The sequence below is a fragment of the Bos taurus genome, chromosome 6 (assembly GCF_002263795.3).
Source record: "Bos taurus isolate L1 Dominette 01449 registration number 42190680 breed Hereford chromosome 6, ARS-UCD2.0, whole genome shotgun sequence".
In the NCBI taxonomy this organism is placed as follows: domain Eukaryota; kingdom Metazoa; phylum Chordata; class Mammalia; order Artiodactyla; family Bovidae; genus Bos; species Bos taurus.
The window spans coordinates 12,179,156-12,204,217 of record NC_037333.1 but is presented as its reverse complement, the minus strand read 5'-3'; the positions used below and the strand labels follow the sequence as shown (position 1 = coordinate 12,204,217).

At 42.0% G+C, this 25,062-nt stretch overlaps 1 non-coding gene across 1 annotated transcript; it reads left to right on the top strand.

Annotated features, from left to right (window-relative positions):
• The first annotated feature begins 21,573 nt into the window (after positions 1-21,573).
• TRNAS-GGA (transfer RNA serine (anticodon GGA)) lies at positions 21,574-21,645 on the top strand. The gene has a single exon. It is a non-coding gene; the product is annotated as a tRNA-Ser (tRNA).
• Positions 21,646-25,062: the final 3,417 nt, after the last annotated feature.

The window sequence follows — 25,062 nt, the reverse complement described above, 5'->3', positions numbered from 1 at the left end:
AAATAAACCTCATAGACCAGTTTTACTAAGGCGTAACTGAAATGGCAACCCACTCCAGTGTTCTTGCCTGGAGAATCCCAGAGACAGCAGAGCCTGGTGGGCTTTCATCTATGGGGTCGCACAGAGTCGGACACGACTGAAGTGACTTAGCAACTTAGCAGCAGCAACTATGCAAAAACTCACAAAATAACAAACATAATTTGGCACATACTTTTAAAAATAATAAACTGTGACCAAGTGGCTTCATTCCAAGACAAAAGTGGCTCATTGCTAATAGCTCTTAATATACTGCTCATGTTCTATGTGCTCAGTCATGTCCAACTCTCTGTGGTCCCATGGGCTGCAGCTCACCAGGCTCCTCCGTTAATGAATTCCCTGGCAAGAATACTGGAGTGGATTGCAGTTTCCTACTCCAGGAGATCTTCCCGACCCAGGGATTGAACTCATCTCTCCTGCATTGGCAGGCAGATTCTTTACCACTAGGGCCACCCCTGGGAAGAACTGACTTATTGGGAAAGACCCTGATGCTGGGAAAGATTGAAGGCAAAAGGAAAGTGGGGTAGAAGAGGATGAGATGGTTGTATAGCATTGCTGACTCAATGGACCTGAGTTTGAGCAAACTCTGGGAGATACTGAAGGACAGGGAAGCCTGGCATGCTGCAGTCTGAGTCAGATATGACCTAGAAACTGAGCAACAATAACAACAGTGCTTCCCAAGTGGTGAAGTGCTCTTCCGGAGGGTTCTGAAGTCAAGAGCAAGTTTTACAGAGCGTTACAGGAGGCAAATCAGGAAAAGGGCATGACTGGCAAGGAGGTCGAGGATTTCCTTATAAGGCTGCTGCTGCTGCCAAGTCGCTTCAGTCGTGTCCGACTCTGTGCGACCCCATAGACGGCAGCCCACCAGACTCCCCCGTCCCTGGGATTCTCCAGGCAAGAACACTGGAGTGGGTTGCCATTTCCTTCTCCAATGAGCCAGGTGAGCCACCTGAAGCCAAGTTGAAAGGTTGTGATTGGTAGCCATTCCCTTCTCCAGGGGCATCTTCCCAACCCAGGGATTGAACCCACATCTCCTGCATCAGCAGGCAGATTCTTCACCATGAAGCCACCTGAGGAGCCCCTTGCAAGCAAACCAAACCTAAAACTTTGAGGGTTGTGATTGGTATATTAGCTTTTCTTGACAGTAAGGTGTTTCTTGGAAGTGTGGACTGACAGATTTGTGACATGGCTCAGACCACTGGGGCAGCCTCCACTCTGTGGGTCCCAGTGTAAAAATTTCCTTTACCACCAGTGAAAGCACTTTTTCCTTTTTTCTTCCCCTCAACCCCCAAGGCTTTTTTTAATGAGATTTTTAAAAAATTGACCTGTCATACAACCTAGATAGCATATTCAAAAGCAGAGACATTACTTTGCCAACAAAGGTCTGTCTAGTCAAGGCTATGGTTTTTCCAGTAGTCATGTATGGATGTGAGAGTTGGACTGTGAAGAAGGCTGAGCGCTGAAGAATTGATGCTTTTGAACTGTGGTGTTGGAGAAGACTCTTGAGAGTCCCTTGGACTGCAAGGAGATCCAACCAGTCCATTCTGAAGGAGATCAGCCCTGGGATTTCTTTGGAAGGACTGATGCTAAAGCTGAAACTCCAGTACTTTGGCCAGCTCATGCGAAGAGTTGACTCATTGGAAGACTCTGATGCCTGGGAGGGATTGGGGGCAGGAGGAGAAGGGGACGACAGAGGATGAGATGGCTGGATGGCATCACTGACTTGATGGACGTGAGTCTGAGTGAACTCCGGGAGTTGGTGATGGACAGGGAGGCCTGGCGTGCTGCGATTCATGGGGTCACAAAGAGTCAGACATGACTGAGTGACTGAACTGAACTGGTGTACAATGCTATATAAATTTCAGGTGTATAATATAGTGATTCACAATTTTAAAGGTTATATTACATTTTAGTTATTATAAAATAATTGCATTAGTCTCCATCTGTACAATATATCCTTGTAACTTAATATTTTTTAAATTTATTTTGGGCTGTGTTCGGTCTTCGATGCTGTGGGGCTTTTCTCAGGTTGTGGCAGGTGGGGGCTACTCTCCAGCTGCCCTGTGCAGGATTCTCACTGCAGTGGCTTCTCTTGTTGCAGAGCATGAGCTCTAGGGTACTTGGGCTCAGTACTTGTGGCACGTGGGCTCAGTAGTTGTGGCACGTGGGCTCTAGAGTGCAAGCTCAATGGTTGTGGTGCACAGGCTTGGCTGCTCTGTGGCATGTGGGATCTTCCCAGATCAGGGATTGAACCCATGTCTCCTGCATTGACAGGCAGATTCGTTACCTCTGAGCCACTAGGGAAGACCTATAGCTTAATTAAGACCTTAAGACCTATAGACTTATACCTAATAGTTGTACCTCTTAATCCCATCTTGTCCCTCCTCCCTTCCCTCTCCCCACCGTAACAGTTTGTTCTCTATGTCTATGATCTGCTTCTATTTTGTTTTATTCACTATTGTGTATTTTTTTAGATTCCACATACAAGTGATATCATACAGTCTTTGTCTTTCTCAGTCAGAATTATTTCACTCAGCATAATACCCTCCAAGTGTATCCATGTTGCTGCCAATGACAAAATTTCATTGAAAACATACATTTTTCATTTGTATCCAAGCTTGTCTCTCTGTAAGATGATGTCATGTATGGAATATTTATGAATCCTCACATGTAAAAATTTCAATATTAATACATTCATTAAATTATTTAAAGCGTAAGAACAGAAAAAATGTGCAGCAAATTTTGTTATGTATGTAATGCAGATAGAAAGAACTCACTTATGTTCTTCACAAATGATGCTGCAATTTTAAGCAAAATTTGTGCCTCATTGAAAATAACTTTTATTTCATTGCACAAGCTGATTTTTTATTTATTTATTTTTTTGATTTAAAAAAATATATATATGTTAAGAGCACAAAGGGGACACACCATAATTCATCTTGTTTAATGTTGAACACTGGGAATATTCCTATTTTAAAACTGTGAACAAGACAAAAAAGTCCATTATTTCCATTACTTCTTGATCAATTCTAGGTAGTATTAATGCAAATTCAAATGAAAAACAAAGAAATTAAAGCATAAAAGTTGGAAAAGAAGAAAAAAAATTACCAACTTATGCAGATAATATATTTGTGAAACCAGAAAAACATAGAGAAACTGAAAGAAAAATTAGTCAACAATTTTGTCACTTTTTTCAAAATTAACATAAAAAAGTCCATTACTTTCTTTAACATAGAAAATCTCCAGATTAAAAATAAAAGTGAAAGAAATAGTAAATTTAATTTATAATAGCAACAAAAATGATTAAAATGTCTAATTATAAATTTAACAAGAAATCTACAGAGCCTATTAAAAATGTTTTAAAGGCTTTACTTAAATAATTGGATACATATAAACTGTCTTGTATGTAATTATAAAATATTGTAAAGGTGTCAGTTTTCCATTAATTTGTTTCCTAATATTATTACAATAAAATTTCTTGTAGAATTTTATTTTAATTTGAGTTTGTACGACAAAAATCAAGCATGTGAAATTAACCAAGATTCTAGGGGTTAAAAAAAAGAAATATCTATAGCAAGGTAGACCTACTAGATGCTAAATGTATTTTAATACATTCTAAAATAATATTTCTTTTTAGAAGTGGTGATAGTCTACGACTTCTAAAATAGTGTATTATTTGTGTAGCAAGTGACAGCAAGAGCAATGAAATAGCATGGGGAATCTAGAAAGATAAATTGATCCCCCCCAAAATTGAAATTTTGTATATGATCAATGTCGCCTTTCAAATCAGCCGGAAAAGAGCAGATTATTCTATATAGTGTTAGGTCAAATGACTCATTATTTAGGGGAGGGAAAAAGCTAAATTCCTATTTGTTTGCTTCACAAAAACAAATTAGAGATAGCTCAATTATTTAAATGCCAAAAAAATTTTTAAAAGAAACCATATAAATAATAAAAGAAAGTGATAGCAAAAAAAGAAAAAAATCACCTTAAATAAAAAAGATCTTTGTAGACAAGAAAAAAACTCAGAAGCTTAGGTGAAACAAAACCCATACATTTGACTGTATAAATATCTAAACTTTCTATGCAGAAAAAACATTATAAGCAAAATTAAAAGATAGATGGGAAAGTATGAATTCACTCATTGTATAAGGAGACTGCACATATCAACAACCTAACATGAAAACAGAAAAGAATGTGGAGAGACTTCACACAGGCACAGGAAAAAATTCAAATAACTTGTTTACCTGAGAAAAAAGCCCCATCTGGCCTACAATTAGACATCATAAATTAAAACAATAAGATGCTATTTTTAAACCAAGTTGGATACACTTAGAATGTTCATTGGGCTTCCCTGGTGGCTCAGATAGTAAAGAATCTGCCTGCAATTCAGGAGACCTAGGTTTGATCCTTGGGTAGGGAAGATCCCCTGGAGTGGGGCATGGCAACCCACTCCAGTATTCTTGCCTGGAGAATCCCCATGGACAGAGGGCCTGGTGGGGTCCACGGGGTCACAAAGAGTCTGACATGACTGAGTGAATAACCACAGCACAGAATTTTCATTAAGACCTAGTATTAGCCTAGGTCTTAAGGCCTAAAATTAGACCTAGTATTCCAAATGCAGAAACATGGGGCTCTTATATGCCAGTGGAAATGAAAAATAATTTACAAAGCAACACCTTTCAGGATTAAATATGTACAAATCCTTTGACTCAACAGTGTTACCTTAAGGGATTTATTGATGGTCTCCATGGGAAAGGAAAATACTATACTTAAAAAAAAAAAAAAAACAGGAGACAAATTTTATATCCATAATAGGATACATATTGGAAGAGTATGTATCTGTTATCTTCAAGAATGTCTTTCATGAAGTAAAGTCCAGAGGAAGGGGAATGTTAATTGTATGCCCACATCTGTGTACAACTTAATTTATATGTGTTGGCGTGAGTGGGTGAATCTGTTGGCAATATTTTCCCAGGTTGTATGCACAGGAGACTAACCTAGCTTCTGGCTGTGTTTAACTTCTTTCTTCTTTTTCTAAAAACCACCTGCTGTTTGAGAGAGAGGATCCAGTCATTGTACAGGGAATTAAGCCCACGTAGAAATAGATAGGCTTCCCTAGTGGCTCAGCTGGTAAAGAATCTGCCTGCAATGCGGGAGACCAGGGTTTGATCCCTGGGTTGGGAAGATCCCCTGGAGAAAGGAAAGGCTACCCATTCCAGTATTCTGGCCTGGAGAATTCCATGGACTGTATAGTCCATGGGGTTGCAAAGAGTCAGACATGACTGAGCAACTTTCATTTACTTACTTGTGTATATTAAACACATTTTTGACTTACAATATTTTCAACTAACGATGGGTTTGTCAGCAAGTTAACCCCATTGTAAGCTGAGGGCAGTCTGTATACAAAAGAGGAATAATCTTTTAGGTGTGTGGAAGAATTTTAACTACTTATAAACATAATAAAACATCTAGTAATTTTAACTCTCATTTTATTATAGAGACCATGTATAGAGACTTTGGTCCATGCCTGTGGAGCTTTCTACAAAAAAAGTTCTTGCTATAGGGTCAACCTTGAACAACATAGGTTTGAACTACGCGGGTTCACTTAGCTACAGATTTTTCTCATTAGTGAACACTGCAGTGCTGCATGATTCTTGGTGGAGAACTTTGGATTTGGAACTGCAGATACTGAACACCAGCTACAATATATCCCTGAGTTTTCAACTGCTTCTAAAGTTGGCACCCCTAACAACTGCTCTCTCGTGTTCAAAGGTCAACTGTAATATCGTTGGGCTTCCCAGGTGGCGCTAGTGGGAAAGAACCTGACTGCCAAGGCAGGAGGCATAAGAGATGCGGGTTCGATCCCTGGGTCAGAAAATGGCAACCCACTGCAGTATTCTTGCCTGGAAAATTCTATGGACAGAGGAACCCGGCGGCCTGCAGTCCGCGGGGTTACTAAGAGTCGGACATGACTGAAGCGACTTAGCACCACTATCCTTAGTACAAGATTCTTATCTATTAGTGTCCATAAGGGCGTCTGTGGTAGCTCAGCTGGTTAAAGAATCTGCCTGCAGTGCATGAGACCCCGGTTAGATTCCTGGCTTAGGAAGATCCCCTCGAGAAGGGATAGGCTACCCGCTCCAGTATTCTTGGACTTCTTGGTGGCTCAGACAGTAAAGAATCCTTCTGCAAAGAGGGAGACCTGGGTTTGATCCCTAGGTTGGGAAGATCCCCTGGAGGAGGGCATGGCAACCCACTCCAGTGTTCTTGCCTGGAGAATCCCCATGGACAGAGGGGCCTGGCAGGCTACAGTCCATGGGGTCGCAAAGAGTCGGACACGACTGAGCGACTAAGCAAAAGCACATGGTAACTAAGAAAAATTCCCTAACGTGCCACAAGAGGGCAACAGAGGATCAGTCATTTGCCCGACTGCGCCAGGTGGCGGCTGCCACAATAGAGTGGAAATCTCCCAGCTCAGGAGCTGTGCGACTGGAAAAGTTCGGGAACTTTTCCAGTCTCAGTTTTACCAGTAAAATGGGGAGGGGCTGTGAAATAAAACCTCTGCTAGGTCTAACAGGACGTTATTGTAACTCGCAGTTAGATTCACTTAGTGACTGTAGCAACTATTAGAATTTAACCTTGTTAAACTTTACCCATTAAATAAACAAACCCGATTTAAGCCAAAGTCTATGTAGATACGATTCTATTCCTTTGGGGGGGAAAATGCTAACAGTTACTGATAGCATTTTATGAGCCAGGTACTGTTCTAAGCCCTTTGCTGGTACACAATCTTCCATTTACTGCTACCCAAGTGCTCCCATTTTGCAAAAGAGAAAGTTTGGGTATAAAGAAGTGAGATAACTTGCTCAAAGTCTCTCAGCCAGGTGGGGTAGGGCCGGAATGTGAGTGTTCTGATGCCAGAGGCTGTATTTATCATAACTGCTCCATCACACAGGAAACCTGTGCAATGAAAGGCAAACCCAAATGTCTAATAAAATGTTATTAATTGCATCTGGCTGGCAATTCATAGTTTTGTCTTTATAGAAAATGACTTTCTTGGGAGCTTTCCTAAGGCACATTACCATGCAACTGCATCCCATTCCTTGCTATTTGAGCACTGTTTTGTTACCACAAGAGCACTGTAATCTGTCCATTGCCATGGCTGTTGGTCTTGGAAGCAATCTCTCCCCACCCTCCTCTCCACAGCACTGGCAATGTCCCTTTATGGCTTTTCTTAGCCCAACTTAAACTTGACTACAATCTGCTATTTCCCCCAAATACATTCCATATCTCTTCCTCCCCACACTTAAGGCCAAAATGTTTACCTGCTAATCTTGGATGGGTGGAGAGGAGCCCCTGAGGAATGTAAAAGCACCCCCAGGGAGGTGGGTGCAGGTGAGGCCTCTGCGGGGAATACGAATAGTTTTCACGACAGAGGAAGCTAGTTTTGGGGAACGATGAGAAGTAAATCTGAAAAGGTCTTTTTTTTAAAAAATTAGATTACAGAAAGCAAGAGTTAGGGTTGCCAAACTGGTTTCTCAAGCCCAGACTGTCCTGGGATGGAGAGATGGCCAGGTGCCTGTAGTTCCTGCCTTCTGGGCTCACAAAGGCTCCAGGCTCTGAGTCAGCAGAAAACGACCCTTTAGCATCTGAGACACACACACTCACACACACATGGGTACACACTCCTGCTCACACTTACAGGCTTTCATACTTACACACATACCTCACATACTCATGAGGAATGGCAAGATGGACAGTAGTCATCTGTGAGTACAAAAATTAATTCTTATTCTTTTTCTTTCTGCTTTTCTGTGCTTTTTAACTTTTCTGCCTTGAAAATATATTTCACAAGTAACAAAATATTAAATATTGTAAAATGTAAGAAAATAAAGGCAAAATTAATTCTATATAATTCACTCAAATTTGGCAAAACTCCTCCGGGAAAGAATATTTCCTCTTGTATATGTTTAATGAGCCATTAGACTCATTTCTATTTGTGAAACTTTATAGTTTCATTCTTTATGTTGAAGAAATCTTACTTTTGTAATACAAAGTAGTGTACAAAGCTGTGAAATATTTATATATGTTAAGTTATTACACCTTTAAAAAGACTTTACAATTGTGCTGATTTCACCTTTGGTTGAAAATTCAATTTGGGGCTTTATAATGCATTAGAAATGAGTATGGTTCATAAATATTTATTTACAAAATCTGATTAAATCATGATTGCTCTTTTCCTTCGAACAGTCACAACAGGAGCCTAGAATCACACACATGACGTCAGCAGAACTTCACCCCCACCCCTGCTTATCTCCACACAGACTGCGGTTTCTGAACGTCCCCTCATTCCGGCCGCATGTGTCACAGGCAGCCACCAAGTCATCACCAGTGAAACTCACAGGTGATCTTGGATTTGGCCAACAACAAACTCAACAAACCATTCACAAGGGATATTGGAATTTCCACTTTCAAAATGAATTTTTGAAAACAGTTTTCATAAACCAAATATCTGAGTTTATGTATAAGGAAGTGAATATTCTTCCTTGATCATCCACCCCCCTGCTCGCAGCGAGTCACATCTCCTCTCCTCTGAGTTCTCAACCAGGTGGGAAAAGCTGCGGAGTGAAGATCAGCTTCACTTAGGCAGCCAGATAAGGTAGGAGCAGGCAGGGGTTTGGGCCAAAATTGGGCTTCCTTACTCTGTTCCACTTTTCCTTACTGATTTTTCCACCCAGTGTGAAAGAGTGGGTGGAGAGACTTACTTTTCATGTGGTGGCAGCATTCCTGATCCAAACCTGGGTCCCCTCACCCCTCCCAGGAAAGCCAATCTACTGGCATTGGGTTGTGGTGAAGGAGAGTGTGGTGTTTATTGTAGGGAGCCATACAAGGAGTCAAGGCAACTCATGTTTAAAAGGCCTGAACTCCCCTAAGGCTCTCAGGGGGTTTTTTAAGACAGGGTGAGGGAGATGGTGGTGGGGTGTGTGATGAGGTCATAGACTTTCTTCGGATTGGCTGGTGGTGAGGTGACCAGGGGTCAACATTTTCAGTCTTCTGGTTCCAGCTGGTCTGGGGTCTGTCTGTGTATTTGTGGTCAGCATACAGTTAACTTCTCCTACCTGGTGAGGGTTTCAGAATCTGCAAAAGATCTCAAAGATATGACTCAGAATATTATCTATAGCCCTTGAGGAGGAACTAAAGGTCCTCGACTTTGTTTAGTGACTAACCTATTAGTATTTTGTCTTCTTGACTATTTTCCTTTGTTTCTGGATTTTCTCACTTCTCTGATTAAATTTATTCTTTGGAACTCAGGAAAGGCCTGAAAATGAAAGTGTTAGTCACTCAGTCATGTCTGACTTTTTGAGACCCCCATGGACTGTAGCCCACCAGGCTCCTCTGTTCATGGAATTCTGCAGGCAAGAATACTGGAGTGGGGTGCTATTTCCTTCTCCAGGGGACCTTTCTGGCCCAGGGATCAAACTCAGGTCTCCTGCATTGTAGGCAAATGCCATCTTGAGTCACCAGGGGGCCCTGAAGCAGGGAAGGCCTAGGAGGGTAGAGTTTTACTACAGACAAGAAGCAGGGAGAGAACGTGGGTGCAGTGAGGTCTGACCTGGGAAGGCCCAGTAGGGTCCTGCTTGGTTACAGTATGTGTCCTGCAGGAGGATATGTGTCCTGCAACCTTTCAGGACCTGCCAAACCAGGGTGAGAGGAAAAACAATCATTTTCTTCAAAAGCTGTTCATTCACAGGGAATAGAGCTTGCCTCATTAACAATAGGAGGAATGTGGTAATAAATATCATGCTTACAACTGAACATGTCTGAGTTCTTTCTTCCTGTTCCTAAAAACATAGGACTCTGTATATGAAATGGGTTTTATCAGTGGATTGCCTCATGCAATGTCCATGGTGTTTGTTTCAATTGCACTTACTTAGGATTTTATATATTTCCTTCCTTTGGATTAAATAAATGGATTTAATGATCATTAAAGTGAAGAGGGTAAATCATGAAGGGTTTTAAAATAAGAGTTCAGTTTCAGGAAGAGCTAACAGCAATGTTTATCGGGCTTCCTGTTTGGCTTAAGAATGAATGGAGTAAACAGATCATTATGGCCTCATGTCCTCCCCTATCAGGGAGAGATCTGGTAACTGAACTCTTCCTGAAACAGCCTATGAATCTTGCAACAAATGGAAGCTGATGAATAGAGGTTTTATTTGTTTCTGGCCTTGATTCCTCAATAACAGTCCAAGATTTTAGGCAGAGAACTGAGGTTTGGTGTGGATCCAGGGTTTTGTGTTAGGAGCCAATTTGAATCAAGAGCCAAGAGCTGAGGAAAGGTCAGATGCCTTGATTAGGGAGGAAGGCTGGGAGTGGAGACAAGGAAGAAGGCTCTCTGTTCAGCCTCTGTGTCCACAATGGCCCGGATCCTCCCTTGCCCTCAGCTCCTGCACTAGTGGAGGCCGACCTTGTCTCACAGAACACAGACAGATGTTCCATACGGGTAAAGTTCTTCATCTTCAAGGAAAAAGAGGAATGTCAACACTCTCAGTTCAGTTCAGTCGCTCAGTTGTGTCTAACTCTGCAACACCATGAACCGCAGCACGCCAGGCCTCCCTGTCCATCACCAACTCCCGGAGTTTACCCAAATTCATGTCCATTGAGTTGGTGATGCCATCTAACCATCTCATCCTCTGTCGTCCCCTTCTCCTCCCGCCTTCAATCTTTCCTAGCATCAGGGGCTTTTCCAATGAGTCAGCTCTTTGCATCAGGTGGCCAAAGTATTGGAGTTTCTGCTTCAACATCAGTCCTTCCAATGAACACTCAGGACTGATCTCCTTTAGGATTGATTGGTTGGATCTCCTTGCAGTCCAAGGGACTTTCAAGAGTCTTCTCCAATACCACAGTACAAAAGCATCAATTCTTCTGCGCTCAGCTTTCTTCACAGTCCAACTCTCACATCCATACATGACCACTGGAAAAACCATAGCCTTGACTAGACGGACCTTTGTTGGCAAAGTAATGTCTCTGCTTTGGAATATGCTGTCTAGGTTGGTCATAACTTTTCTTCCAAGGCACAAGTGGCTTTTAATTTCATGGCTGCAGTCACCATCTGCAGTGATATTGGAGCCCCAAAAAATAAAGTCTGACATTGTTGCCACTGTTTCCCCATCTATTTGCCATGAAGTGATGGGACGAGATGCCATGATCTTCGTTTCCTGAAGGTTGAACTTTAAGCCAACTTTTTCACTCTCCTCTTTCACTTTCATAAAGAGGCTCTTTAGTTCCTCTTCACTTTCCGCCATAAGGGTGGTGTCATCTGCATATCTGAGGTTATTGATATTTCTCCCGGCAATCTCGATTCCAGCTTGTGCTTCTTCCAGCCCAGCATTTTTCATGATGTACTCTGCATATAAGTTAAATAAGCAGGGTGACACTATACAGCCTTGACGTACTCCTTTTCCTATTTGGAACCAGTCTGTTGTTCCATGTCCAGTTCTAACTGTTGCTTGGTGACATGCATACAGATTTCTCAGGAGGCAGGTCAGGTGGTCTGGTATTCCCATCTCTTTACAGTTTGTTGTGATCCACACAGTCAAGGCTTTGGCATAGTGAATAAAGCAGAAGTATATGTTTTTCTGGAACTTTCTTGCTTTTTCGATGATCCAGCAGATGTTGGCAATTTGATCTCTGGTTTGCCTTTTCTAAAACCAGCTTGAACATCTGGAAGTTCACGGTTCACATATTGTTGAAGCCTGGCTTGGAGGATTTTGAGCATTACTAGTGTGAGATGAGTGCAATTGTGTGGTAGTTTGAGCATTCTTTGGTATTGCCTTTCTTTGAGATTGGAATGAAAACTGACCTTTTCCAACAAACACTGAATCCCTAGCACACAGTATGTATTCGATAAATGCTTTTCTACTAAATTGAAGTAGTTTGGAAATGGCTGTTTGAGTCAGGAGGACCCTTGTCTGATTCACTGCTGACTAGCACATGAACAATTATACAGTTATATATATATATGTGTGTGTATGTATATATAAAATCTGATATATATAGATGTATAATATGATATATATATATGTGTGTGTATATATATATATATATATATATATGATAGATGGTAAAAAAGGAGATTGAGATGGTAAAATAAACACAAGCCTGGTCATTACTCCTTAGGACTGCTGAAAGCAGAGTTGATGAGTTGCAGCTAAAATGCACTTAGAACTGTTGATAATCATTCTTTGTCTCCTCCTGGTCTCATAAGCACAGATATTTGAGAGATGTCTGTGATATTAAGTAATGCTCTGACTTTATCACATATTCATATTAAGAGTTTAATTTTTTTTCCTCTGTGTAACACTGTGTTACTATGATTTATAATGAGAAATACGTATTTGGTTAGCAGCAGAGCCAAAATTAGTTCAGTAGATCAAAGCTTCCTTTGGAAGCAGGCACCTTTATGAAAGATATCAGTCTCACATTGTCCAAGAGGATCCTCAGCCACGGTGACCTTGAATAGGAGGTGTGAGCCCCACTTTGCCCTGTAGAAATCCCAGCCATAAGAATCCGAGGTCTGTTAATCCCAGCAGGGGGAAAGCAGCTCTTTGGGACTTTGCATGTACATTAACTGACACATGGTGGGTGCTCAGTCGATAGAGAAGAACTCCTTTAAACATGCCCCAGAGAACAGCAGATAGCGGGTTTTCTGCGCAAGGCTGGGAGAAAAGCCATTTCTCCAATAAACACAGAGAGGATAGGATTTGGTCTTAATCAATCCATCACATCGTTAGAGGGAGTCCACGAAAAGTTGGGAAAGACTTAAAGGTCATGCTCACTTACTCTCTTGGCGTTCTGATCTCTCCTCCCTTCCTACATGTGTTCCTGCCTTTTTATGTCCCCTTGTCTGTGATCCATGTCATAATCACTTTTCAGGAAATTTCTGATTCACTCATCTCACTAAGGAGAAAATAACTAAGAAAGCATTTATTTTATATATCCCGAGTATATCTGTCTTTTATTGGGGTTGGACAATGGAATAAACTGTAATCCAAAGTATGTTTCCAGCAGTGGAACTGAAGGTAGTGTATGAATTGGGACCAGCTAAACCCCAATGTACATGATCAAATACAACAATTTTTCACAGCCGGTTCACACAGCAGTTCAGTGTGTATGCGACTGGATAGCTTTCCTTCATATGGTGATTCAGAGACCCACACGTTGGGCCTTACTGGTACACTCAGACAGCAGTGGAAGGGAAAGAGGGTGGGTGCCCTGCTGCTCTGAAAAGTCTGGCCCATTAGAGTCTTGTCACCTTGGAAGAAAAGGGAGGATGGATTTGGGCAGACGACCAACAGTCTCAGCCAAAATCCCAGAGCGGGGAGCTCTGTTGCTCTAGCGAGTGCAGACATGAGGGAGGCTGATCTTTTACCAGTCAGGAAACCATGTCCTGTAACCAGTCATCACCTAAACTGGAGCCTCTTGCTGGTGCTGTGCTAAAATTCCCAGGATTTTCTGGGCAGATTCACTTAATGTCATTTAAACCTTTGTAGTTTTCCTCAGGTTTGTAACAGTAGAAAGTTACAGCATGGACCTGTGTGTCAGTGCCCACGGGGCCCAGAGCTGCTCACATTTCCTCCACTGCTCCCAGCAGATCCTGAATTCAAAGAGTAAACCCCATGAGCCCCTTGACTGCATGGGGCTCCTGCCCCCCAACTCAGGGCCTTTGCTTGTTCAGGACCAGCCTGACACCAGATTTCTCCTCCTTTGTCTGTTTCTTCTCTTTTCAACTATTTCTTCTCAACTACTTTACTGCTAATAAGCACCTGAACCAAATGCTGAGGAGGCGCTGGAGATGAAGTAAACAAGCCCGTTAATTACTTCTTAACTTGGCAAAACTAATACAATTATGTAAAGTTTAAAAATAAAATAAAATTTTAAAAAAAATCATTACTTCTTAAATCTGGTGAAAACAATTGACCAGTTGCAGTTGAAATGCAGTTAGAACTGTGGATGAATCATCCTTTAACGCCTCGCGGTCTCCTAAATGCATATACTTAAGAGGCGTCAGTGATATTATTTAACGCTCTAAATGTATCACATATTCATGGGAAGAAGAGTTTAATGCATTTTTTCTCACATTGTGATACTGTGATTTAAAATAAGTCTATTTTATATCTTTGTCCCCTTTTTTGCTCAGAGCTCCTAAAACCATTAGAATTTCCTAAAGGGTAAGAATACAAGGTATTTTATTATGTTAATGAGCTGACCTTCGCAAAGCACTTAAGTGTTGAGGGGGTTGCCAGGTGGAGCCAATGAAGTAATTAGGTTAGAACTTTCAGTCCCACCCACTACCTTCCGGGGAGGAAAGAAAGGCAGGAGGTTGCGTCAATCATCATTGGCCAATGGACCCGTCAATCATGCCTACGTACTATCACCGCCATAAAACCCCCCAAAAGGGCTGGGTGAACTTCCTGCATGGTGCAAGGTACCTGGAGAGGTTGTGGAACCTTACCTTATGAGTCTTCTATGTGGATGTTCACCTGTATCCTTGATCACATCCTGTAAGAAGGCCCAGTAAAGGTAAGTAGGTCTTTCTGTAAATTCTGTGTGCTGCTTTGGCAAGCTAAATTCAAGGATGGAGTCTTTGGAAGCTCTGTTGTTAGTAGGTCAGAAGCACAGGTGACATCTGGGTTTGCAAATAGCATCCCAGTGAGGGGCAGCAGTCTGGTGGGACTGAGCCCCGACTCTGTGGAATCTGATGCTGTACTTGAGTAGATAGTGTCAGAGTTGAATTAAACTGTAGGACACCCAGCTGTGCTGGAGAAATGGGTGGTGTGGGGAAAACCTCAAGATATTTGGTGATTAGAAGTGTCAGAAGTGAAGTGTGTTTTTTTGTTGTTGAGTAGTAAAGGAGATACACAGGAAAGAAAAACACAAGAGAAAGAGGCATAGGAAGAAAAGGCTGTAGGAAAGAACTCTAGGTTTTTCTTAAAGTTATAGCAAGAAATCATTGTAACAAAATCATAAGTGGGGTGCGGCTACTCCCTGTGCAAAAGTCAATAAAGAGGCCAAGCTGTTGGAAAGGGAAGTGTGCTTTATTTTGGATGCTGGCAACCTGTGGGGGGCTTGTTGGGCCCATCCAGAGGCCAACTCCTTCCCATTAACAATCAGTGGGTAAGAGCTTTTATGGACAGAGTTGGGGAGAGGGGGGCTGCGTGCAGAAAGAGCACAGACAGCTCTGAGTGTCATCTTGAAATTGGTCACCTGTGGTCTGACCAGCATCATGTTGATTAAGTATTATTCATTTTCAATTCCAGAGTCAGTTTGTCCCCATTTCTTTCAGGCCAAGTCTCAGAATCATGGCAGCTTATGTCATGGTTACAGTTTGGTCATCATGTCGTTAACTTCTTCCACCTGCTGGGGGTTTCAGTCTGTAAGACTGCTCAAAGGATGTGGCTCAATTTTATTTGTAGACTTTGAGCTGCGTGTGTGCTCAGTCACTTCAGTTCATTCAGTCATGTCTAACTCTTTGCGACCCCATGAATTGCAGCACGCCAGGCCTCCCTGTCCATCACCAACTCATGGAGTTCACTCAGACTCAGGTCTATCGAGTTGGTGATGCCATCCAGCCATCTCATCCTCTGTGGTCCCCTTCTCCTCCTGTCCCCAATCCCTCCAAGCATCAGGGTCTTTTCCAATGAGTCAACTCTTCGCATGAGGTGGCCAAAGTATTGGAGTTTCAGCTTCAGCATCAGTCCTTCCAATGAACCCTCAGACTGATCTCCTTTAGGATTGATTGGTTGAATCTCCTTGCAGTCCAAGGGACTCTCAAGAGTCTTCTCCAACACCACAGTTCAAAAGCATCAATTCTTTGGTGCTCAGCTTTCTTCACAGTCCAACTTTCACATCCATACATGACCACTGGAAAAACCATAGCCTTGACTAGATGGACCTTTGTTGGCAAAGTAATGTCTCTGCTTTTGAATATGCTATCTAGGTTGGTCATAACTTTCCTTCCAAGGAGTAAGCGTCTTTTAATTTCATGGCTGCAGTCACCATCTGTAGTGATTTTGGAGCCCCCCAAAATAAAGTCTGACACTATTTCCACTGTTTCCCCATCTATTTTCCACGAAGTAATGGGACCGGATGCCATGATCTTTGTTTTCTGAATGTTGAGCTTTAAGCCAACTTTTTCACTCTCCTCTTTCACTTTCATCAAGAGGATTTTTAGTTCCTCTTCACTTTCTGCCATAAGAGTGGTGTCATCTGCATACCTGAGGTTATTGATATTTCTCCTGGCAATCTAGATTCTAGCTTGTGCTTCTTCCAGCCCAGCATTTTTCATGATGTACTCTGCATATAAGTTAAATAAGCAGAATGACAATATACAGCCTCAATGTACTCCTTTTCCTATTTGGAACCAGTCTGTTGTTCCATGCCCAGTTCTAACTGTTGCTTCCTCACCTGCATACAGGTTTCTCAAGAGGCAGATCAGGTGTTCTGGTATTCCCATCTTTTTCAGAATTTTCCACAGTTTGTTGTGATCCACACAGTCAAAGGCTTTGGCATAGTCAATAAACCAGAAATAGATGTTTTTCTGGAACTCTCTTCCTTTTTCCATGATCCAGTGGATGTTGGCAATTTGATCTCTGGTTTTCCTTTTCTAAAACCAGCTTGAACATCTGGAAGTTCATGGTTCATGTATTGCTGAAGCCTGGCTTGGAGAATTTTGAGCATTACTTTACTAGTGTGTGAGATGAGTGCAATTGTGTGGTAGTTTGAGCATTCTTTGGCATTGCCTTTCTTTGGGATTGGAAAGAAAACTGACCTTTTCCAGTCCTGTGGCCACTGCTGAGTTTTCCAAATTTGCTGGCATATTGAGTGCAGCACTTTCACAGCATCATCTTTCAGGATTTGAAATAGCTCAAATGGAATTCCATCACCTCCACTAGCTTTGTTCGTAGTGATGCTTCCTAAGGCCCACTTGACTTCACATTCCAGGATGTCGGCTCTAGGTGAGTGATCACACCATCGTGATTATCTGGGTCATGAAGCTCTTTTTTGTACAGTTCTTCTGTGTATTCTTGCCACCTCTTCTTAATATCTTCTGCTTCTATTAGGTCCATACCATTTCTGTCCTTTATCAAGCCCATCTTTGCATGAAATGTTCCCATGGTATCTCTAATTTTCTTAAAGAGATCTCTAGTCTTTCCCATTCTATTGTTTTCTTTTAGTTGTGAACAATTCTTTGTGACCTCATGGGTTGTAGCCCACCCAGCTCCTCTGTCCATAGGATTTCCCAGGCAGGAAATACTGGATTTGGTTGCCATTTCCTCCTCTAGAGGGTCTTCCTAATCCTGGGATCGAACCCACATCTCCTGCATTGCAGGCAATTTTTTTGTTTTAATCCCCAAGCCAACCAGGGAAGACTGTAGCCCTTGAGAAGGAACTAAAGCTCCTTGACCTCACTTAATGACTAAATTATTATTATTTGGTCTCCTTTGACTGTTTTGTTTCTGCATTTTCTCACTTCTCCAATAAAATTTATTCTTTGGCTAAATTTTTTTCACAGGCAAAAGGCAGGCTAAGGACCTGGGGGTCAAGGACCATAGGGTCCTGCTCCATTTCAGTTAACAGTAAATGTTTATGGAGAAAAATGTTTATGGAGAAATTCTGTGTCCAGCATGGTCTTAACTATTTTATGTACATGGTTTCATTTAATTCTCACTACAACCTTAAGTGGTAGATCCTTTTTTGCCAAATCATACACACCTAATAAGGGGTAGTGCTACCTGATTCAGAGCCCAAGAGCTGAACCTTTGTATTATTTACCCTCCATACTCTAATAGGCCTTCTCTGGTGGTTTAGTGGTAAAAAGTCTACCCACAACGCAGGAGACACTGGTTCGATCCCTGAATTAGAAAGATCCCCTGGAGAAAGAAATGGCAACTCACTCCAGTATTCTTGCCTGGAAAATCCTGTGGACAGGGGAGTTGGGCGGGCTACAGTCCATGAGGTTGCAAGAGCTGGACACGACTTAGCCACTAAACCACCATACTCTAATAGGAAACCATGGCATGCTCAATTTTAGGGAAAAAAAAAAAAAAGTATGGTGAATATGTTTTTTTTTTTTTTGAAAAAGTGAATTAATCTGTGAAATTAATCTTTTCTTCACAAAGTGAGAGTGGAATGAAATATTTCAACAGCTGAAATTTCCTATTCTGTGTTGATAACGCAGTCATTAAAGCCACACTCCCTAGACAGGCTTCATCAGAAGAGTGACAGTAGAGTACAGGCGTCCCGAGTTTTCCTGCAGTTCAATTCATGGTGCTTTGCAGATACCATGTTTATAAATCGAAGCTTTGCAGCAATCCTATGTTGAACAAGTCTTTCAGAGCCATTTCTCCAATAGCATTTGCTCACTTCCTGTCTCTTTCACATTTTGGTAATGCTTTACACTTTTTTTTATTACTGTGTTTGTTATGGTGATCAGTGATCTTTGTTACTATCTGACTCACTGACAGTTCAGATGATGGTTAGCATTTATTAGTAATAAAGTATTTTTTTAATGAAAGTGTATACCCTGTTTTCTTTAGAGGTGATGTAAATATAGCTTTTATATACACTGGAAAATAAAAAATTTTGTGTGACTTGCTTTATTGGGATTCTCTTTATTTTAGTGGTCTGAATCAAACCACAGTCTCTCCAAGGTGTGGCCATGTCACGGAATTTAGACAGCCCGGCCTACTATAAGGGGGAGAAGAAAGTTCACAGCAAGCGACAGTGGTGGGCAGAGGGAGGGCGGCGCCGTGTATGTGCCTTTGTCGCCCCAACAAAAGACAAAACTGTTGCCAGTTCTGTTCACTGGTCTATCCAGCTTATGAAGGAGCTCTCCTGAGAGGTGAGGTGGCCGCTGCGGGCTGCCATCGAGCCTCACACTAAATCCTTTTCTGCTCTTTCACTCCTGCAACTCAACAGATTGTAACCATTTCTCTAGCAGGCACTGAAGGAAGGCACAGTGAGGCCAGAGCAGGCAGCCGGGGTCACCTGGGGCACGCCAATAGCTGTGCCTAATGACAACATCGGAAAGCCCAGTCAGGCTCCAGAAAGTTCCCTTGAGCAATCCCTAACACTGTGAGGGACTTTTGTGAGGCCTCCTCAGTGTAGGGCACCTGCAAAAAGGCTCATTAGCTACAGGAAGTCTCTTTTGCTGTTCAACTGCACCTCCAGCTCAGAAACATCAGACTCTTGGCAGGTAGAGCCTGTCAGCAGCTCAGGGAAATCTTTCCTTTGGTTTCAGTTCATGAGGTTTAGCAGCCTCTTCAGTCACCCATGAAGGAACTGAATACCCACAGTAAACTGCAGTGAACTCATCTGTTTATTCGTATAATAATGACCATGCACACTGTTGTAGAGTTCTGAGCACTGTAAAGCCCTTTTGAGAATTAGCCTCTAGATTCAAATATAGAATTTGTATGTTTTTCTCCCCCACAGAGCTTGCCCTTTCTTCTTTCCTATAACATTAAAAATTACATTATCACATTTATTATCACTATTTGTTTTAGTTTGTTTGACTTGTCCTGCAAATAATTTTTTATGATATATTTTTCCTGAATATATACAGATATTCTTCACCTTACGATGGGGTTATGTCCTTATAAACCTCTTGTTGTAGCCACGCATTCCGGGAAAGTAATTAACCTCCAATTAAAATAAATAAATTTATATTAATAAAAGAAAAAAAATAAAATAAAATATACTGTCATCTCTTATTCAGTGACCAATAAATTCTTCTTGTGAAAATTTTTTTCAATTAAAAAAAAAAAGGACAATGCAGATAGTGGAGTGCAATTTATTACACCTGCGGGCCCAAGGCAGAGTCTCCTCTTAGCCAAGGACCCCGACCAGCATTTGTGAAAATCTTTTATACCCCACGTGGATGTGTCTGAACCCACCACTCCAAATTCCTTGAGACTTACATAAACCAAGGAAAATACAATCCCAATAACCCCATCATTCACGTGCTATGTACTCATGTGCTCAAAAAATCAAACAGTTAGCCAATAATCAATAAACCTGAGGTTACACTCCGATTGATACAGAAAAATTTACGGCCTGTCTGGAGGAAGGGGTGATTAGTGTATGTTTTCTCTTAAGCGATGAGTAACCTAGATATGATCTTCAAGGCTCCCCTGTCTGGAGGGGGTCTTATCCTTCTGTTGTTGTTTTCATAGGCACTAAACCCAGAGTTCAGAGTCCATTGGAAAGGTAGCCGAGCATGATCAGCATGAACAGGCCTAAGATGGAGTCCAGGCCCTATGAATTCCTTCTTCATTGTAAGTTCAAAGTATCCTAAGTGAAAAATACATTGAATACACCTAAGCTACCTATACATCATAGCTGGGTTTACCCATGCTCAGAACACTTAGATTAGCCTGCAGTTGGGCAAAATCTTCTAAGACAAAGCCTATTTTATGATAAACTGTTGACTATCTTGTGTTATTTGTTGAATACTGTGCTGATAGACACAAAATGCTTGCATGCGTCCAGAATGACTCAGTATGTTGGTAGTTTACCCTCGTGGTCACGTGGTTGACTGGAAAACTGCAGCTGCCACCCAGAATCATGAGACAGTGTGGTAACACATATTGCTAGCCTGGGAAAGATCCAGATTCAGAACTTAACATACGATTTCTACTGAACACATACAGCTTTCGTACCACCACAGAGTCTAAGAGTCCTTAAATGGAATCATTCTAAGTTAGGGACCATTATAGATTCCGTTCATAGTAAAGCGACTTCAAGGATGATTGCAAAGCACATTTTCCAGTAAACAAGTCTCTCCTTCCGTCACACAGTCAGTCTTTATTTCCCGCATATTATATGTCTATATTCTTCTAGATCCTGGGAATATAACCGTATTTTGGATTGACTGGGCAGGGAAGGTTTCACTAAGGTGACACTTAAGTAAAGATATGAGGATTTCCCTGGTGGCCCAGTAGTAAAGAGTCTGTCTGACAATGCAGGGGACTCCAGTTCAGTCCCTGGGTCAGGGAGATCCTACATGCCACGGGACAACTAAGCCTTGCACCACAGCTGCTGAGCCTGTGCTCTGGAGCCACACACTCAAGAGCCTGCAGTCAGCAACGAGAGAGAGAAGCCACCACGGGGAGAATCCCGAGCATTGCAATGGAGAGTAGCCCCCTCTTGACAAAACAGAGAGAGCCTGTGCAGCATTGAAGACCTGGCTCAGCCTAAATAGATACAGATTTGAAAGATGCAAGAGTGTGGTTTACAGCTTGAGGGGAAGATGGGCTGGCCAGAGAGAAGAGTCAGTGTGGTTGTTTACATATACGGGTTGATTCCCTTTGGTCCTTGTGTTGCGAAGGGAGACAGTAGTTACATAAGGATTGGCTGTGTTTATGACTGAAACCTACTGCAGTGGATCGTGAGTTTGTGCCCCCCTCCCAGCCCCCAAACTCATACATTGAAACATCCCAATGTAATGGGTTCTCTAAGAGGTAATTAAGGGCTTCCCTGGTGGCTCAGAGGTTAAAGCGTCTGCCTGGAATGCAGGAGACCTGGGTTCGATCCCTGGGTTGGGAAGATCCCCTGGAGAAGGAAATGGCAATCCACTCCAGTACTCTTGCCTGGAGAATCCCATGGAGGGAGGAGGCTGGTGGGGTACAGTCCATGGGGTCGCAAAGAGTCGGACACGACTGAGTGACTTCACTTCACTTCAAGAGGTAATTAGGTGATGAGGGTGGAGCCCTCGTGAATGGGATTTGTCCCCTTACAAGAAGAGGCTAGAGAGCTCTCTTGCTCTTTACTTGCCTCTCCGGATACAATAGAAGTTGGCAGATTGTAACCTGGAGGAAGGTTTCTCTGGAACTGTACCATGCTGTCACCCTGATCTTGAGGTCTGCAGCCTCAAGAACTGTGAGAAATGAATTTCTGTTGTTTATAAGCTACCTAGATTATGGTAATTTGTTATAGTAGCCCCCAAAAGACTGAGATACCTATATAATTAACTAATTGGTTTGGGAAGGTAACATACTGTGAAGAAATTTCAGAAGTGTTGGTCTAAAATGGCTATATAAACAAACTTGACTGTTTTATTTCAAGGCTTTGTTAAATTCAGAAAAAACCACTGTTTTATCAAATAACTGATTCAACTGTATTTCCTTTTGAAGCAATTATTTTTATGACAAATAACAGAAAAGCTGCTCTGTAGAGAGAAAAAGTATAGGTATGAGACAGTGATCAATAAATTCAGGTAAAATAAGAGAGTAAATCTCACGTTGAGTATGCTTCACTTCAGTCAGTCAGTCATGTCCAGCTCTTTGTGACCCCACGCACTGCAGCATGCCAGGCTTCCCTGTTCACTGTCTCTTGGAATTTGCTCAAACTCATGTCCATCGATTTGGTGATGCCATCCAACCATCTCATCATCTGTCATTCTCTTCTCTTCCTGCCTTCAATCTTTCCCAGCATCTGGGTCTTTTCAAATGAGTCAGCTCTTCGCATCAGGTGGCCAAAGTATTGGAGCTTCAGCATCAGTCCTTCCAATGAATATTTAGGGTTGATTTCCTTTAGGAGTGACTGGTTTGATCTCCTTGAGTCTCCAAGGGACTCTCAAGAATCTTCTCTAGTACCACAGCTCAAAAGCATCAATTCTTTGATACTTAGCCTTCTTTATGATCCAGCTCACATCTGTACATGACTACTGGAAAAACCATAACTTTGACTATATGGACCTTTGTCTGCAAAGTGATGTCTCTGCTTTTTAATATGCCATCTATGGGGTCACACAGAATCGGACACGACTGAAGCGACTTAGCAGCAGCAGCAGCAGCAAGGTTCATCATAGCTTTTCTTACAAGGAGCAAGCATCTTTTAATTTCATGGCTGCAGTTACCATCTGCAGTGATTTTTAGCCCAAAAATAAAGTCTCTGTTTCCATTTTTACCTGTCTATTTGCCATAAAGTGATGGGACTGGATGCCAAGATCTTAGTTTTTTGTATATTGAATTTTAAGCCAGCTTTTTCACTTCCTGTTTCACCTTCATCAAGAGGTTCTTTAGTTCTTCTTTGCTTTCTGCCATAAGCATGGTGTCATCTACTATCTGAAGTTATTGATATTTCTCCTGGCAATCTTGATTCCAGCTTGTGCTTCATTCAGTCCAGGATTTCTTATGATGTACTCTGCATATAAGTTAAATAAGCACGGTGACAATATACAGCATTGATGTGCTCCTTTCCCAATTTTGAACCAGTCTATCGTTACACGTCCGGTTCTAACTGTTGCTTCTTGACCTGCATACAGGTTTCTCAGGAGGCAGGTAAGGTGGTCTGATATTCCTGTCTCTTTAAGAATTTTCCAGTTTGTTGTGATCCACACAGTCAAAGGCTTTAGCATAGTCAATGAAGCAGGAGTATGTTTTTCTGGAATTCCCTTGCTTTTTCTTTTTTTTTTCCCCTTGCTTTTTCTATGAGCCAACAGATATTGGCACTCTGGTTCCTGTCTCTTCTAAATTCAGCTTGTATGTCTGAAAGTTCTTGGTTCATGTATTGTTGAATCCTGTCTTGAAGGATTTTGAGCATTACCTTGCTGCTGCTGCTGCTGCTAAGTCACTTCAGTCATGTCCAACTCTGTGCGACCTCATAGATGGCAGCCCACCAGGCTCCCCCGTCCCTGGGATTCTCCAGGCAAGAACACTGGAGTGGATTGCCATTTCCTTCTCCAATGCATGAAAGTGAAAAGTGAAAGTGAAGTTGCTCAGTTGTGTCTGACCCTCAGCGACCCCGTAGACTGCAGCGCACCAGGCTCCTCCGTCCATGGGATTTTCCAGGCAAGAGTACTGGAGTGGGGTGCCATTGCCTTCTCCGATTACCTCACTAGCACGTGAAATTAGCGAAATTCTGTTGTGATTTGAACATTCTTAGGCTTCCCTGGTGGCTCGTGGTAAAGAATACGCCTGCAATGCAAGGGCACAGGAGACACCGGTTTGATCCCTGGTTCAGGAAGATTCCCTGGAAGAGGGCGTGGCAACCTACTCCAGTGTTCTTGCCTGGAGAATCCTCATGGACAGAGGAACCTGGCAGGCTACAGTCCATAGGGTCACAAAGAGTTGGACATGACTGAAGCAACTTAGCAGGCATGTTGAATATCCTTTGGCATTGCCCTTCTTTGGGATTGGAATGAAAACTGACCTTTTCCAGTCCTGTGGCCACTGCTGAATTTTCCAAATTTGCTGACATATTGAGTGCAGCACTTTCACAGCATCATCTTTCAGGATTTGAAAGAGCTCAACTGGAATTCCATCACCTCCACTAGCTTTGTTTGTAGTGATGCTTCCTAAGGCCCACTTGACTTTGCACTCCAGGATGTTTGGTGCTAGGTGAGTGATCACACCACTGTGGTTGTCTGGGTCATTAAAACCTTTTTTGTACAGTTCTTCTGTGTGTTCTTGCCACCTCTTCTTAATATCTTCTGCTTCTGTTAGGTCTATACTGCTCTGTCCTTTATTGTATCTATCTTTGCATGAAATGTTCCCTTGGTATCACTAATTTTCTTGAAGAGATCTCTAGTCTTTCCATTCTATTGTTTTCCTCTATTTCTTTGCATTGTTCACTTAAGAAGGCTTTCTTATCTCTCCTTGCTATTCTTTGGAACTCCACATTCAGATGGGTATATCTTTCCTTTTCTTCTTGGCCTTCCTCTTCTCCTCTTTTCTCAGCTATTTGTAAGGCCTCCTCAGACAACCATTTTGCCTTCTTGCATTTCTTTTTCTTGGGGATGGTTTTGGTCACTGCCTCCTGTACAATGTCGCGAACCTCTGTCCATTGTTCTTCAGGTCTAATCCCTTGAATCAGATCTAATCCCTTGAATCTATTTGTCACTTCTACTGCATAATCAGAAGTGATTTAATTTAGGTCATACTTGAATGGCCTAGTGGTTTTCCCTACTTTCTTCAATTTAAGTCTGAATTTTGTAATAAGTTCATCATCTGAGCCACAGTC